We start from the raw sequence: 16,300 nt of genomic DNA, 5'->3' as shown, positions 1-16,300 counted from the left end.
CAGCCGCGGGGCTCGGGGTGCCGGAGAATAAAGCCCAGAGGGCCGGAGCCGGCGCCCCCTGCCCCCGCTGGAGCCCCGCACGGGGCGGTTCTGAAGGAGTGCTCGACACCGCCGGGGCTCCGGCTGCCCCCACCGCAGTGGGGGCTCCCCGGGGGGGTCGGGGCTGGGGGTCAGGGAGGGCCCCTCCTCGGGGGGATCCTGGGGGAAGGGGGTCTAGGGAGGGCCCCCTCTGGAAGAGGGGTTCCCGGGATGGGCTAGGGAGGAAGGGCCCCCTCGCTAGGAGGGGGTCCCGGGGTGGGGGTAGGTTAGGCAGGGAGGGCCCCCTCCTTAGGCGGGGGTCCCTGTGGGAGGGTCGGGGCGGGCCCCCTCCTCCGGACCGGGGCCCGGGGGGAGGGAGGGGGGGTGGGTGGGGTGAGTGGGAAGCAGTGGGGGGTCACGTCACTCTGAACCGTGAACACACACGGAAATCACCGCACGAACGAACGGCCCCTCCCGTCTGTCCCCCCCACCCCACCCGCCCCCCTCCCTCCCTCCCCCCGGGCCTCGGTCCGGAGGAGGGAGCCCGCCCCGACCCCCCCACAGGGACACCCTCCTCCGGAGGGGGCCCTCCCTGCCTAACCTACCTCCACCCCGGGACCCCCTCCTAGCGAGGGGGCCCTTCCCCCTTAGCCCACCCCGGGAACCCCTCCTAACGAGGGGGCCCCCCTAACCCCCGCCCCGGGACCCCCTCCTAGCGAGGGGGCCCCCCTAACCCCATCCCGCCCCCCGGGACACCCCAGTGTGATGTAGGGAGAGCCGGAGCCCCGGCGGTGTCGGGCCGTGTGTTTGACCGGAATGGGGACACCCGCCGGGCGGGACTGTCCCCGTGTGGGGCTTCCAGGGAGGGAGGGGGCGCCGGCTGCGGCCCCGTGGGCTTTATTGTCCGGCACCCCGAGCCCCGCGGCTGCGGGGGAAAGAGAGAGGGGAGAGAGAACGGGGAATAGGGGGGCGGAGGGGCTGGTCGGGGTCAGGGAAGGGGCGCAGGTGAGGGGGTCGGGGTGTGCAGGACAGCAAGGAGGGGGGCAGGGGGAGGTGGGGGGCGACACGGGTGGAAGATGAGGATGGAACGCAGGTGGGGGATCGAGGAGAAAAGAGGGAAGGGGAATAGGGGTAGGTGGAGTGGAAGAAAGGGAGAAAGGAGAGGAAGAATTGAAGGCAGGTGGGGAGGAATTGAGGGGAAGGGGAGCGGGGTGAGGGGGCAGATGGGAGCCAGGAGGGAAAAAGGGTGGAGGAAGGAGGGTGAAGGTGCAGGAGTAGGGTAGGGCTGGGGGTGTAGGGGGATAAGGGAGGGGGGTAGGGGGGGACCGGCCGGGCGGGGAGAGTTAGGGGGGAGAGGAGGGGGGCGTTTGGGGGGGAGGGAGTAGGGGGTGGGGGAGGGGAGGAACTGAGGGGAGAAAGAAGAGCTATAGAGGAAAAGAAATAAAGAGAAGTATAAAGAAAAGATTTACATAGAAAAAGAAATAGAGAGCCAAGCCGGGCAGCATCCTGCCCCACCGAGCGCCGAGAGCTAAAAGCCTACAAAGTCGATTCCCGCGGTTTAAATCCCCCCCGGCCCCGCCCCGCGCAGGCGCTCTGGGGCCCCGCGCACCTGTGCAGGCCCCGCCCCTCACACCTGAGCCGGCCCCGCCCCGCCCGCGCCCGTAAATCCCGGCGGAGCCGCGCCCGCGCCGTTTTCTGCAGTGGAGGCTCAGCCCGGGATGCGGCGGGACCGGCGCTCGGAGCGCTGTGCGGAGCCCCGGGCTGGGGGGCTGCTCCCGGCGCTGCGCGGAGCTTGAGGCGCTGAGGTGGGGCCGGGACCGAGAATTCGGGTCCTGGTCCTGCCCGTGCCTGCTGGGGCTGTGGGCTAACCCGCTTCTGCCTCAGCGAGGGCGCTGCGGATCTGGGGCCGCATGACTGGGGCGGGATTGGGGCAGGGATAGAAACCGGGATTACCGCGGCCGGGAAGAGACGGCGGTGCCAGCGCAGCGCCCCCTGCCGGCCAGGACCGGCCCCGCAGCGGCTCCTCCCGCCCGCGGAGCCGCCCCGGGCCCGCCGCCGCTCCCCGGGCCCGCACCCCCGGGGGCTCCCGCCCGCCGCCCCCGGAACGAGCGCGGCCGCAGCGCCGCGGGCCGGAGGAGCCGCTCCGGGCCGGGCGCTGGGGCCGAGCCCGGCGCTGCCGCTACTGCTCCGACCGTGCCCGGGGCGGGAGTGGGGCCCTGCCGGGGCTCGGGCCGCTCATCTCCCACCTGCCGGGGGAGGCCTGATGCTCTCCCTCCTTTCCCGTACTCTCTCCGTGGCTCGCAGTCTCCAATGAAAAAAACCTCTGGGTTTCAAAACCAGTGTGTGTGGTGTGTCAGTGGTGTGACACTTGGTAGCTCAAGCCTCCTCTACAATAGCAAGCTGATGTTGGTGTTTTCACTTTGTTCTCAGGGAATAAATGACCCGAGGCTGTTCTTGTCTCTGGCAGATGCAGAGCAGGCTTGGATATGTGCTCCCGCTGTTGTGGTGTGTGTGCTGGGTGGTTTTTAGGGATGTGGTGGGCACTGGGCAGCATTCCAGCCTGGAGAGCTGCTCTGGCTGTGCTGCAGGGCTGTCACAAACTCCTGGGTTCCTGCTCTGCTTCTGTCCCAGGGCAGAGCTGTCCTGCCCTTCCTGTCTTGGGAAGTTGCTCCATCCTGTGCCGGAGGGAGAGATCTGGGTCGGTGCTGTGTTCTGCATGCCTGGACTGGCCAAGGCTGCGGCTGTGGTTGGAATATTGCCCTGGAGATCCTGGACAGGTGAGCGTCCCTCCCCTGGCAGGTGGGGCTGAGAGGCGGCAGCTCGGGGCGCCCCCGCTCTCCTCGGGGGCCGCGGCGCCGCGCCCCGCTCTCCTCGGGGGCCGTCGTTTCTCCTGGGTAACCCGGAGAGCATTTCCCAGTCTCACTGCCCGAGGCAGGCAAAGGAGAAAAGATCCCAGGGCAGCCACGTGCTCCTTTCTCCTGCCAGGTACCCTGCAGTGAGTGAAAAGATCACTGAGGATGGAGAGAGGCTGGGGTTGAGCTGAAGAGACTTGGAGAAAGCACTTTCCAGAGTGACACTTCTGCTGAAAGGTTTATGTAATATTGGGTGCTTTTGTCCCCCTTGGTTGCGTTCCCTGTTTTCGGTGGGTGATGGATTTCTGGGGCACTCCGTTCAAAAGCAGCAAACACCTTCTGGGCTATGGGATCTCCTGTCTGCTGGGTTTCTCTGTTTCATTTCTCTATCAAAGCAGTAGTTCATGCTGTGTACTTGGAATGCTCAGGACCTCCATGGACCCTTCCACAGCAAGCAGTCCAAGTGCACAGAAGTTAATTGGATTAGTTGGTGACTGAAGAATAAAATAAAACCTGTTGATGTTTCCATTGGTACATTGGGAAAGCTTGATGTTTTTGTGTGCGTGGGGCTTGGGCCACTCTTGTGGAGATGTAAGGAAGCTCTTGGATTGCTGTGGATGTGTAATGGTCACACAAAGTGTACAAAGGCCTGAACAACAGGCCCTGAGCCAAAGCTGAGCTCTTGATGAACCTTTGAACAAAATGTTACATTTATATTTGCTTCTGAATGAAGAACACAGGAGCACTGGTGTTAGTGCTCCTAAATGATTAAGTGTTTGCTGACTAGTGAAACATGGGTTGACCTTTCTCTATTGAGAAGCTGGAGAAGGCCATGAGATGAGAGCCCTGCTCTTGCTGGGAGCTCCATGGTCCAAGGCAGCTCCTGGGTTGCTCCCTGAGCCCTGGCCAGGCTCTGGGAGGAAGCCAGGAGGGGCTGAGCCCAGCTGTTCCCGGCCTGGCAGTGCTGGGAGCCTGTGGATGGCACCCAGGGTTGCCAGCTGGGCCCTGTGCCAGCCCAGGGGGAGCCTCTTTGCCTGCGGGTGGATGCACCCGTGGGAATTCCCAGTTCTGGGAGGGGCTCTCAGGGCTGGGCTGGGACAGGGGCTCCCCAGCTGGGGCTCTGCAGGCTGGGGCAGCCTTAGGGGCTCCCTGGGGCTGGCTCTCAGTCCCTGCAGGGCTGGAGTCTCTGGTAGCAGTGATGAGGGCATGGCAGAGCTTGTCTGTTTGGAGTTCTGTGCTGCTTTGAGCTCTGGTAAATGACACTGAACTCCTGCAGCTGCTCTCTGTGTCCTTGCTGCTGCTCCCGCCCACTGGCCAAGCACTTCTACTGCCCAATAAACTTCCTGGGAGCTGTGCTGCTTGGAATATTTACAGAAATTTGATCCTGTAAGTTTGAGATGAAATTTCTGCTTCTCTTTGGGTCTTGTAGGAAAGCAGGGCTGTAGTGTGGTGACTTGAGGGAGCTGTTCCCACAGCTGTTTGCATCTGTGCTGTCCTGTGTGTCGTTTTTGTTCTTCCTGCACTGCTGGAGGGGGCACTCATTTATTTGGGTTTTCCTTTTCACTCCCTGTGGACACAGGTGATTTAGGCTCAGCCTAAAGGAGATTCCCCATAGAGTTTGTGATAGCTGCTGTTGGGTTTCCCAGGGCTGCTTTATTTCTTTGCTTCCATGCAATAACCAGTTGAAAATGAGTTTCTTCCAGGATTTGGCAAGAAAATGCTGAAGCAGAGTTCCCTTCTTCTATTGCTGAGATGTTTCTGCTCCAAGTCCCTCAGTCCCTGAGGACTCCCAGGTGTTCCAAGGTAGCAGCAGCTGGAAAATCCTGTTGTGTGTGAGGCAGCCAGTTGGGAATGGTGCTGGGCTCTGGCTGTGGAGGGGCTGGCTGGGTGTGGGTCAGGGGATGTGCAGTGAGAGCAGTGTGCTGTGGGGTGGGCAGGGCCTGTCTCTTGTGTCTGCCAGGGGCACTGGGAGAAAACCTGCCGTGTGCCCTGAGCTGCTTTGGTGTGTTGGATCTCCTGTTTCCATGGCTTTTCCCAAAGAGTGGGAAGAAGAAGCCATTCCTCTGCTTTAGCTAAAAGGACACCTGGAATTTTGCCCTCCTACAGAACTGCTGAGTTCTGTTGCTTTTCCTGGTTTGGGAATACAGAGGATGGGGGCAGAGGATTTTGTCTCATTTTGTGCCTCTCTGTTGTTTCAGCTCCTGCTCAGAAGATGAACAGAACCTTGTCTGCTCAAGGCCCCTGGCAAGCAGGGGACAAAGAAGGGACCCAGAACCTCTTGGCCCCGTGGCAGAGAGAGAAGCAGCCGATGGTGCTGGCAGAGCTGCTGTGAGTCCCTGCTGGAGTCTGGTTTGGTGCTGTCTCTTTGTCCCCCTGCAGGCCCTGCTGGAGCATGTCCAGGCTGTGCCACGTCTGTCCCCAGCTGGGTGCAGGCGTTTGCCCTTGGCAGGGTGCCCTGGGGGCTGAGGGCTGCCCTTGCCCTGCTGCTGGCAGGGGAGGCAGGGCTGGCACGGGGCAGCTCCTGCACTCCTGGCTTCCACAGGCTCCCGTGGTTCTCTCCAGGCTGTTCCAGGCTGCTGCAGCGCTCGGCCAAAGCCCTGGAGCCCCTGGGCTGTGGATGGGCGCTGGCTCCAGGCAAAGGCCACTTGTGGAGGGCCTGGCCCCGGGGGCATTCCTGGAAGGAGGAGGTTTGTGTGGGAATGGCCGCTCTGCCTGAGACAGGGGGGAGCTCTCACTGCCTGGGGCTGCAGGTGGGGCTGGAAGGGTTGAGAGGCAAATCCTGCCAGGAGCTGGAGCCTCTTCTCCTGCCCATGGCCCTGCCTGACACAGCCTGCCCAGCTGGAGAACTTTCTTTGCCCTTCTATGTTTCCTTAAGTCACAATTCCATGCTTTCATAGTGCTGTATTCCAAGAGACAGTGAGAACCCAGTGGCTGCATGGCTGCTTTCCATTGCAGCCAAATGGTTTGAAATGAACCCTGTGGATATATCCATGGACGGATTTGCAAACAAGGTTCATCCAGTCCTGCACTCTGAGCCCCCCTAAAGAGATTTGTGAAAAGAACCTCAGTCCCTCTGCCCTTCCTGGGGTGTAACAACCACCTGTAAAATAACAAGCCTGTGTTTGTTTTCTCTCTTTGCTCCAAGGGCCCTGGGGTGAGAGCTGTGAGCCCTGAGGTTGGAGAGGAGCCTGGCATGGCACAGAGAGACTTGGAGAAAGCGTTTTCCAGACTCACACTTGTGCTGAAAGGTTTGTCTAATATTTGGTACTTGAGCCCATCTTGAGTGTGTTTTCTGTTTTCAGTGGATGTTGGAGTTCTCAGGCACTATGTTCAGAGCAAATCAGTGTTTCCTATGACATGATCTAACCTCTTGTGCCTTCTCTTCATGTTTTGTTTCATTTTGTGGAGACAAGTTGGTTTCTGTTTCCACGCTCTGTGTTTGAAGATGAAGAACCTCTGCTGAGCCTCCCACAAGAAGCAGTCCCAGTGCACAGTGGTGAATTGGATCAGTTGTTGTGTGAAGAACAATGTGTTAAATCTGTTTGTGTTTCTGTGGGTGCACTGAAAATCCGCTGCTGTTGTGTACGTGGGCACACACTTGTGGAGATGTGAGATGAGCACTGGGATTGCTTTGGAAACACCCCAGGAAATGTGTGCTGGTAAGAATCCCCTGTGGATGAACTGCTGCTCTCTTGTAGGTCTGCAGCAGGGCTGAGTTTTGCAGAGAGGTTATGAAGGGTTTGTGAGAGCAGAGCAGGAATGGAGAAATCAGCTCCAGCAGGGTGAGCAGTGTCTGCTTCTGTTCCCAGAAGGCTGAACCCAACATTGAGCCCACAGCCTGTGGCCATAATTAACAGTAATAATTGTGCCTTTGTCTCTCCAGGCCCCTGGCACGTGTGGGACAAGAACTGACACAGGATTTCCTGGGTCCCTGGCACAGAGAGAAGCAGCAAATGGTGTTGGCAGAGTTTCTGTGAGTCCCTGTGAGATCCTGGTCTTGTTACAGCTTAGGAAAGGATCTGAATAGGAAAACAGCTTGTTTGACATGAAACTCTCACGTGGGACACAAGAACAAGGTGATGGGATAAGACTTGTTGGAGCCTAGAAATAAGGTGATGTGGATATTTTGGATAGAGGCAAAGCATCTGCAAACACGTGGCAGAGGACTCTGAAAGGTGAGTGCAGAGCTGAAGGACACAAGCAGGAAAACATCTGGGGCTGTGTTTGGGTTTCTCAAGGCCTTGTAGAGTCCTGTCTGGAGTTGCCATTTGTCAGTAGAGCTGGGTCAGGATCCTTCCGTGGAAAGTCATGATTGTCTTGTGTTCCTGGCTTTTTAGCAGCTTGAGTTTTGCCAAGGAAGGGCATCCTGCTCTTGCTGTTGTGTTGGGACAGGTGAGTGCCCTTTTGGCCCTCCTCCAAGGAGCAGAGGAGCCTGGATTTGTGTCCCTGGGATTGTCCTGACCTTCCAGACAAGCCCCAAGGTGAGTGCCAAGGCACAGGGGGTGCTCTGGGAGTCTGGAGGGGTTGGGCTCTTCTGTCCTGGTTCTGCTGAGGGGATTGCTCAGGGCTGGACAACAGGCCCTGAGCCAAACCTTCCAACCACTGCTGTGTTTGTATGCACTCATTAACAAAAGACACAGGATCATTAGTGTGGGCTCTGGGTGTCTGCTCATTAGCAAACACAGACTGACCTTTCTGTACTGGGAAGCTGGAGAAGGCCATGAGATGAGAGCCCTGCTCTTGCTGGGAGCTCCATGGTCCAAGGCAGCTCCTGGGTTGCTCCCTGAGCCCTGGCCAGGCTCTGGGAGGAAGCCAGGAGAGGCTGAGCCCAGCTGTTCCTGGCCTGGCAGTGCTGGGAGCCTGTGGATGGCACCCAGGGGTGCCAGCTGGGCCCTGTGCCAGCCCAGGGGGAGCCTCTTTGCCTGCGGGTGGACGCACCCGTGGGAATTCCCAGTTCTGGGAGGGGCTCTCAGGGCTGGGCTGGGACAGGGGCTCCCCAGCTGGGGTTCTGCAGGCTGGGGCAGCCTTAGGGGGTCCCTGGGGCTGGCTCTCAGTCCCTGTGGACAGTCCTGGGTGGCAGTGATGAGGGGCAGTGCTGAGCTTCTCCTTATGCTCTCCAGAGAGGCAAATCAGAGGCTTCTTTCCAAAGCTCTTCAAAGGAAAATGGCAACTGAAATATTTGGAATCCTCAAAAATAGTTCAACTTCTTCCTGTAGTTAATGACATAATGAAAGTAAGCGGAGAGATAGAGTGGAGTTTGTGTCACTTCCAGAAGTATTCCAGGGAGTACAAAGTGCACAGTTGTGTTGGTGAGATGGCAGAAATGAATTTGTTCCCTTCAGATCACACATTTTGATCAGGAGGTTTTTGCAGGCAGTTGTTTAACTGGGAAGGCAATGAGAGTTTCTGAGGTGAAGCTGAGATCTGCTGTGACCCTTTGTGGCTCACCCCACTGTGGGACACTGGGCTGTCCATGATGAATGACTCTGACCAGTGCCCACTGTGAGAGCCAGGTCACTCTGCATGGCCCAGGCTGGCCTGGAGGGACAAAAAGAGGTTTGGGTGGCTCTGGCCAAGGTGCTGAGACAGAGGGGGAGAACTCTCAGCACCTTGGGGCTCCGAGCTGGGCCTGGAGGGAGCAGGAGACAAATCCTGCAAGGTGAGATGGTGCCTGTTCTCATACTGATTGCCCTCCTGACACAACTGGCTCAGGTACCAACTTTCTTTTCCCTTATTCACTTTCTAAAATAATATTTGTGTGCTTTCTTCTCACTGTACAGCTATAGAGAATAACTCCAACGTCTGCACAGCTGCTTTCCATTGCTGCCAAACAGTTTAAAAAATCAGCCCTACATCCATGAGTGTGTATTTACCAACACAGAGCATCCATTGCTCTTGGGTGCTGCTCCTCCTGAAGGGATCTGTGAAGGACCTGGGTAACTCTGGCTGTTCTGGGGGTGGAAAAACCACCTGTGAAATACAAACATCAGCCTGGTACTGTCACTAATCAGAGAAAAGAAATCTGATGCCATTCCTCTCTTTGGAATCTGCAGGGCAGGTACTGATCCCTGCTCCAGCCACTCTAGTGTGCAGCACAGTTGTTTTTCAGGGACATGGTGGGTAATGGATGGGATTCCAGCTGGAGAGCTCTGGTTTACTCTGGGTTCCCAGAGAGCTTTTCCTGCTCCCTGAGGTGGTCACAGAAGAGATCCCAGGGAAGCCGTGAAGACTCCACTTGCTCCTTTTTCCTGCCAGGTACCTGGAGTGAGAGCAGTGACCCCTGAGAATGGAGAGGGGTTTTGGGTGAGACCAAGACACTTGAAGAAACCTCTTCCCAGAATGACGCTTCTGTGGTATTGTTTAACATTTCAACCTTCTCTGTTTTCCATTTTTAATGTCTGTCAGAGTTTGAGGCTCTGCACTCAAAGGCAAGCCAATATTTTCTAGTGCATTTTTGTTTTTTTCTCCCGGTAGCTTCAGTCGGTCTCGGCTGCCTTGGTTGTTCCTGGATAGGGGTGCACCTACGTACCCCCCTGCCCAAGCAACTCTGGCAAAGCTCCCAGGCACAGGCAACACTTAGGAAGCTTAGTTATAGTGATATTCAGCTCTTAGCAGTGATCAGCTCTTGTGCAGTGATTGTCAGCTCATAAGCTTGCTAAGGTGCCTTGGCAGATGCAGGGAGAGAGAGGAGAAGCGCCGTATGAAGTTCAGTGATGATCCTTTATTAGCATCCTCCGTGAAGGGTTTCAGGGACAGCTCTTGCACTGAGCTGGGGGAAAAGTGGGGTTTTTATAGGGTACTGAGGTTTTGAGAAGTGGTCCAATAGTATGAGTCGAGGTAGAAAGTGACCTATTGTCTTACAGGGAGATAAGAGAGGGTCCGAGCACGGGAGAAGGGTTATTTTGGCCTAGTCACCATGACTGGGCATTTCTGCCCTTAGGCGACTGAACGCCAGAGAGGCCTACCAGGCCTCATGGCTGCAACAGTGCATGTTATCATTTTTGATCTCTTGGGTTTGGTGTGTCAAAATCGGTCTCTCATGTCACATTTGGTGCTTAAGATTACCCAGAAAGGGCATTGACCAACCAGTGCAAATGCAGAGTAGTTAACTGCATTAGTTGTTGTCTAGAGTATAATGTGTTAAATCTATTTTTGTTGATATTGGTACACTGTAAAACTCTGGTGTTCCAGTGTGGGTGGGGCTTTGGCCACATCTTGGAGATGGTGAAATGATCCTTGTTCTGGATTTGTAATGGCCCTTAGCCAAAGCTGAGCTCTTGATGAACCTTCCAGGCAAAGGTTGCATTTGTGTCCCCTCATTAAGGATCCCCTCACAGGATCATCAGCGTTAGGATGTGAATCCGCTCATTAACAAACACAGACTGACCTTTCTGTACTGGGAAGCTGGAGAAGGCCATGAGATGAGAGCCCTGCTCTTGCTGGGAGCTCCATGGTCCAAGGCAGCTCCTGGGTTGCTCCCTGAGCCCTGGCCAGGCTCTGGGAGGAAGCCAGGAGGGGCTGAGCCCAGCTGTTCCCGCCCTGGCAGTGCTGGGAGCCTGTGGATGGCACCCAGGGGTGCCAGCTGGGCCCTGTCCCAGCCCAGGGGGAGCCTCTTTGCCTGCGGGTGGACGCACCCGTGGGAATTCCCAGTTCTGGGAGGGGCTCTCAGGGCTGGGCTGGGACAGGGGCTCCCCAGCTGGGGCTCTGCAGGCTGGGGCAGCCTTAGGGGGTCCCTGGGGCTGGCTCTCAGTCCCTGCAGGCAGTTGGCCAAACCCAGCACCCACAGGAGTCATTCACTCGCTCTGCTGCCAGCGTTGGGCAAAGGAGAGGGGGGGATTAATGAAGAGCTCATGAGTTCAGAACTGGGAGAAATACACTCTAAGGGCCAAACAGGTTCCAATTTACAGGTGTAAGGTTAATTTATTACTAACAGTCAGAGAATGGTAGTGAGAAGTAAATGAAGCCTTTAAAACACCTTTTTTTCTTTCACCCCAGCCTCTCCCTTTTTCCTACTGACAGTGCAGGGAGACAGGCTGTGGGGATTTTGGTCAGTTCATGATTGGAGATTTTCTTCTGTTTGCTCAAGGAGAGGAGTTTTTTCTCTGCTCTGCCATGGAGTCCCTCCTATGGGTACAGACTCTTCCCAGAGTCGTTTTGGCATGGGTTCCTTGGCTGCAGGGTGCAGTTGTTTAAGGATGGATTGCTCTAGTTTGGAAGCAAGGGCTCTCTTAACTCTGCAAGCAGGGCCCTCTCTCTCTCTCTCTCTCTCTCTCTCTCTCTCTCTCTCTCTCTCTGGCATGAGCCCTTTTCCCATGGGCTGTGAGTGGATCTCTGCATCCCCCGTGGACTTGATGCATTCCAGGGCCACAGTTTGTTTCACCACAGTCCTCAGTGCAGCTTGCAGAGCAATCTCAGCTGTGATGTTCAGAGCTCTTCTTCCCCCTTTTTCCATTGGCCCTGGTGTCCCCACGTTGTTTTCCATTCATGTTTCACTTTCTCACTTCCTCCTCCTCCTCTCTGACTGGAGGAAAAGCTGCTGCTCATAGGTGCAGTGAGGTGCAGTGATGAGCTTCTCCTTTTGTACTTCTTGCTTTGAGCCCCAGTAAATGACAAAATTGCTGAATTTGGGGTCTGTTATTTAAACACTGGCAAAACAGTCCCCACCAGGAATCTGTGAACAAGAACCTGAATAGCTCTGTCCTTTGTGGGGGAGTAACAACCACCTGTAAAAAACCCACCAAGCTGATGTTTGTATTTTCCCTTTATTCCTCTTTGGGTAAAAAAGCCCTGCTGCTGTGCTCTCATCCCTGGCAGTTCATGGCAGACGTGGATCTCTGCTCTGGGGCCAGCACAGCTGCACTGCAGGGATGTGATGGGAATGGGCACCGTGGGTCGATGCTGCGTTCTGCCTGCCCGGACTGGGAAATGCTGCTGGGGTTTGAATATTGCCATGGGGATTCTGTGCACACAGAACTGTCCTTGCCCTTGCAGGTGCATCTGTGCCTCCCTTGGGAGCTCTGATTTGCCCTGGATTGGCAGAGAGAGAAGATGCCAGGGAAGCCACAAAGCCTCCACTTGCTCCTTTTTTTGCCAGGTACCCTGGAGTGAGTGCAGTGACCCCGAGGATGGAGAAGGGCTTGGGATGAGACAAAGAGACTGGGGGAAACCATTTTGCAGAATGACACTTGTGTGGACAGGTTTGTCTAATACTTGGTGCTTTTGTGCATATACTCTGTGTTTGCTTTTTTAAATGAATATTTAAGTTCTGGGACACTGCATTCCAAGGCAATCAGATATTTTCTAGTGCATGATATCATTTGTTCTATTTTTTTTTCTATTTGGTTTATGGAGCAGAACTGGTTTTTGGTTTCCTCCTCTGTACAGGAGGGCACAGGAACTGCACTGCCCCTTCCACACAAAGCAGTCCAAGTGCACACTGGTTAATTGGAGTGGGTGATTCAGGCTCAGCCTGAAGGAGGTTCCCAGTGGAGTTCTAAAGAGAGTGTGGTTGGGTTTCCCAGAGCTGGTTTAGTTATTTTTGTGTTGTGCAATAAACAGTTGAACATTTTTTTTCTTCCACAATGCTGCCAGGCAACCCCCCTGGGTGCTTTGCACATCACAGGTTTTTCCATCTGTTGTCACATTGGAACACCCTGGAGTCCTCAGGTACAGAGGGACTGTGAGAAAAGGATTCCCAGCGAGATGAGCAAGGTCATGCTTTTGTTATGGATTTGCTTGGAAAATTCTGCCAGAAAATGATTTTACACTGTTTTTTGCACAGAACCCAAATTAAACAAGGCAGCTCTGGCAAAGCCAGCAGCAGCTCTCACTGACTCTCCAGTGGGAGTCTCTCCCCCAGGCTGAGCCTAAATGCCCTGAGTCCCTGAGGTGCAGGTGTCACCTCAGCATGGAGCACACCTGGCCTGAGGCCCTGCTCCTCTGTGGATGTGCCCTGTGGATGAGGAGGGGCTGGTGTGGAAGAAGCAGGACACCAGCCCAGCCTTTCACAGGCTTTTCACATTTGGCTTTGGGGCTGGAGGCGCTGCCCTCCTCTGCTCTGCCTGCATTTTATCTGCTGTTGTTTTTCCAACACCCTCCTGTCCCACAGGTCAGACTTCCCCCCACATGGAGCTGTTTGGCTCCCTCTGGAATGGGGGCAGCCTCTCCCTGTGGGTGCAGGAACACGTCCTGTGCTTCCTGCAGTGTCCTTCTCTGGACCCTGGAGCCATTAGACCTTGTCCCCACGTGGAACACAGTGAGAGTTTGGAGTAGCCGTGGCCATTCCTGATCCTGGCTGTGTCCTTGAGGAGCTGTCTGTGCCCAAAGCCAGGGGGTTCTGAAGGTGTCCCCCTGTTGGAGTCCATGTTTCCATGGATCCTCCCCAGAGAGTGAAATGTGAGGGGATTGAATTAAAACCTTGAGAAAAATTAGAATATATAAAGCCATATATGCATAAAGCAGAAATCTAAGCCTCAGTTTTAAGCTTCACATGCCCTAAGTGCCGAGTTGTTAGTGTAGAAGTACAGAGCTTCAGGCCTAGTGATAGAGTTTAGACACAACAAAAATAGAGTAGAGTACTGTTTATGATTTTTGGTATGAATTTTGCACAAAGAAGATCAAGTTTTTTACGTGTGTTAAGATAGAGTTTTTCACATAACAAGATGTAATTTTTACGCACAATAAGATAGAACTTTTACACTAGCAAGATGGAGTTTTTGCACTGATAGACGTGCTATATGCATAAGTTTTTGATGCTGCTTTTCGTAGTTTTTTGTAGTTTTATGAACTTAGAGAATTGCACCTAGATTGGGTAGTGTGTAGATAAAGATATGAATGTGCGTTTGTAACATGTGTAAAAAGCCTCTGGGTTGGAAGTGAAGGTATTGATTGATCAACCCTATCTATGGATCCACCCTCCACCTTGTGCAGCCTGGGGAAGGAGCCCTGCCAGGGAGCGGAATGGGATTCTAAAGGTACCACCTATTGCAGCCTTTGTCGCTGGGATCAGGGCCCCGGGGTCCCGTCCCTTCCCTTTCCCCCTGGGTGCTTGCCTGGAACTCTGTTCGGGGCTGCCGGGGACTCTGCGAGGGTCCAGGACCCCTTCTTGGCTCTGCGACCCCGGGACCCCCTTCCTGTCCCTGTGATCCCTGCGGCCGGGAACTCTGCGTGGGATTCGGGACCTTAGGATCCCCTTCCTGTCACTGCAGTCCTGTGGCCAGGAACTCTGCCGGGTTTGGGATCCCTCACTGCCATTGCTGTCCTGCGGTTGGGAACTCTGCCGGGTTTGGGATCCCTCACTGCCATTGCTGTCCTGCGGTTGGGAACTCTGCCGGGTTTGGGATCCCTCACTGCCATTGCTGTCCTGCGGTTGGGAACTCTGCCGGGTTTGGGATCCCTCGCTGCCATCGCTGTCCTGCGGTTGGGAACTCTGCCGGGTTTGGGATCCCTCACTGCCATTGCTGTCCTGCGGTTGGGAACTCTGCCGGGTTTGGGATCCCTCGCTGCCATCGCTGTCCTGCGGTTGGGAACTCTGCCGGGTTTGGGATCCCTCACTGCCATCGCTGTCCTGCGGTTGGGAACTCTGCCGGGTTTGGGATCCCTCACTGCCATCGCTGTCCTGCGGTTGGGAACTCTGCCGGGTTTGGGATCCCTCGCTGCCATCGCTGTCCTGCGGTTGGGAACTCTGCCGGGTTTGGGATCCCTCACTGCCATCGCTGTCCTGCGGTTGGGAACTCTGTGTGGGTTCTGAATCTCGGGACCTTTTCTGTCACTGTCATCCCCATGGCCGGGACCCCTGTCTGGGATTTGTGATCTCGTGATCCCTTTCTGTTATTGCGACCCCACGGCCGGAAACCCTGCTTGGGATCAGGAGATTGGAGGTTGGTTTTACCTGGAGGCTGTTATGTTCTATTCTATGTTTGGATTGTTGCTTTACTGGAATTTGCTTGCTAAGACTTTGTTTGTAACCGATTGTAAGACTGTAACACCGCTTATTTAGGACTCTGGCACCTTCAGATACATGCTTTCATATAATAAACAACTCTGTTTAAGACCTTAAAATGTTCTTAGACCTTTAAGACCTATAACCCGTAGAAATGGCCTCGGCATCCCCCCACGGCTGTGGCATCCTGAGCGTGCAGGAGCTGCTGTGGGAGGGCTCTGCCACGGGCACTGATCCTGGGCTGGGTGGGTCCATGAACTCCCCAAGTGCAGAGCCAGGGCACAGCCCTGCCCTGTCCCCACACCTGCCGCACATGAGGGACACAGTGAGGACCTGCATTCCTGTCACCCTGACTGCTGTGACCTCTGACTGTGACATTGACCCTGACTGCTGTGACCTCTGACTGTGACATTGACCCTGACTGCTGATCTGTGACTGTGACAGTGACCCTGACTGCTGTGACCCCTACTGTGACACTGACCCTGACTGCTGTGACCTCTGACTGTGACATTGACCCTGACTGCTGACTTGTGACTGTGACACTGACCCTGACTGCTGTGACCTCTGCTGTGACACTGACCCTGACTGCTGACTTGTGACTGTGACACTGATCCTGACTGCTGTGACCTCGACTGTGACATTGACCCTGACTGCTGTTACCTCAACTGTGACATTGACCCTAACTGCTGTGACCTCTGCTGTGACACTGACCCTGACTGCTGCCCTGTGACTGTGACACTGACCCTGACTGCTGCCCTCTGACCTTTTGCTTTGACCTTGGTGTCTGACCTGAATCTTGACTTTCAGACCTGGCACTGTCAGTGACAGGCAGCCAGCCCAGTTCTGTGTTTAGGTGTACGACAGACACAGGATCTTTGTCTCGGGCTGACAGGGCAGTGAGTGGAGGATGTGGTCAAGAGACTGGAATGCAAAGAGAGTTCAAAATATGAAGAGGGGCTTAGTTTTGTGTCCAGACCCCAAACTGCAGTGACAGATTTCCTGAACATGGCAATCCCATGCACATGCCACAAGTGCACACCAAGCACAGACCACATTCCCTGTGCAGGCCAAGCACCTGCCCAGGCTGCACACTCTGAGTGCCTGCTGCACATGGACACTGCCTTTGATCCTGACCCTTCAGCTGCCCCTTGCCCTGTGACCTTTGCCTGGGATTTTTGATCTCTTGTGACCAGTGGGTTTTCCCACACTGTGGGCTGGACTGTGTGATCCCGTCCATGTTTTCCTGATTGGGGACTATGTTCCCTCCACTCCACATTTTCCCACATGCCAGACTCTGTGTGCAATCCAATCTGTGTTTCCCCAGTTCCTGAGTCCACATGTGATCCCATCCACATTTTCCTAATTCTGTACAATGCCTCGTCCAGTCCCTGCTTTCCCACGTTCCAGACTGCAGGAGGGCTCCTGTCCATTTTCCTGATTCTGGGCTCTGTGTGCAATCTGGGCCCTGTGTGCCCACCTTCTGCACTCT

The 16,300-nt window shown here is 55.4% G+C and overlaps 1 protein-coding gene and 1 long non-coding RNA gene across 10 annotated transcripts in view; both read left to right on the top strand.

Annotated features, from left to right (window-relative positions):
• The window catches only part of LOC134550933 (methyl-CpG-binding domain protein 2-like), a 33,218-nt gene that overhangs the window by 6,171 nt on the left and 10,747 nt on the right, over positions 1-16,300 (top strand). The window lies entirely within an intron of this gene.
• Positions 1,564-15,179, top strand: LOC134550936 (uncharacterized). The gene is made up of 10 exons (XR_010080487.1): positions 1,564-1,823; positions 2,449-2,523; positions 2,650-2,795; positions 3,004-3,107; positions 4,574-5,557; positions 6,016-6,118; positions 6,569-6,652; positions 6,754-9,223; positions 11,965-12,067; positions 12,462-15,179. It is a non-coding gene; the product is annotated as an uncharacterized LOC134550936 (long non-coding RNA).

Source organism: Prinia subflava, chromosome 5, assembly GCF_021018805.1.
Source record: "Prinia subflava isolate CZ2003 ecotype Zambia chromosome 5, Cam_Psub_1.2, whole genome shotgun sequence".
NCBI classification, from domain to species: Eukaryota; Metazoa; Chordata; class Aves; order Passeriformes; family Cisticolidae; genus Prinia; species Prinia subflava.
The sequence above is the reverse complement of the archived record's forward strand: the minus strand, read 5'-3'. Positions and strand labels throughout refer to the sequence as shown.